Here is a 708-nt window from a genome sequence, read left to right as displayed (position 1 = left end):
TGGAACTCTTGCTGTTTTGATGGTCCAGCGGATGTTGGCAATTTGATCTCTCATTCCTCTGCCTTTTCTAAAACCAGCTTGAACATCTGGAAGTTCATGTTCATGTATTGCTGAAGCCTGGCTTGGAGAATTTTGAGCATTACTTTACTAGCATGTGAGATGAGTGCAATTGTGTGGTAGTTTGAGCATTCTTTGGCATTGCCTTTCTTTGGGATTGGAATCACTTCTCGGCCTTTTGGCTAGGATCAAGTGTAGTATCAGAGGCTTTAGCTTACTCAATAAAGCAGATGTGTTTTGCAATTCTCATGCTTTTTATATGATCCAATGAACATTGGCAATTTGATCTCTGGTTCCTCTGGTTTTTCTAAACCCAGTTCTCAGTTCACGTAATGTCAAAGGCTAGCTGGAAGGATTTGGGGCATTACCTTGAAGAACGTGAAATGAGTGCAATTATACAGTAGTTTCAACATTCTTTGGCATTGACTTTCTTTGGGGTTGGAATAAAAACTGACCTTTTCCAGTCCTGTGGCCACTGGTGAGTTTTCCAAATTTGTGGGCATATTGAATGTAGCACTTTAACAGCATCATCTTTTAGGATGTGAAACAGTTCAGCTGGAATTCCATCAGCTCCACTAGCTTTCTTCATAATAACTATTCTTAGGGCTCACTTGACTTCTCAATCCAGGATGTCTGGCTCTAGGTGACTGA

At 40.8% G+C, this 708-nt stretch overlaps 1 non-coding gene across 1 annotated transcript; it reads left to right on the top strand.

The window, feature by feature from the left end:
* Nucleotides 1–219: 219 nt before the first annotated feature.
* LOC120882718 lies at nt 220–414 on the top strand. Its single transcript, XR_005725575.1, has one exon. It is a non-coding gene; the product is annotated as a U2 spliceosomal RNA (small nuclear RNA).
* The last annotated feature ends 294 nt before the right edge of the window (nt 415–708 follow it).

This window comes from Oryx dammah, unplaced genomic scaffold (genome assembly GCF_014754425.2).
Source record: "Oryx dammah isolate SB20612 unplaced genomic scaffold, SCBI_Odam_1.1 HiC_scaffold_23, whole genome shotgun sequence".
Classification (NCBI taxonomy): Eukaryota; Metazoa; Chordata; class Mammalia; order Artiodactyla; family Bovidae; genus Oryx; species Oryx dammah.
Note: the sequence above shows the minus strand (reverse complement) of the source record. Positions and strands in the feature narration are given on the sequence as shown.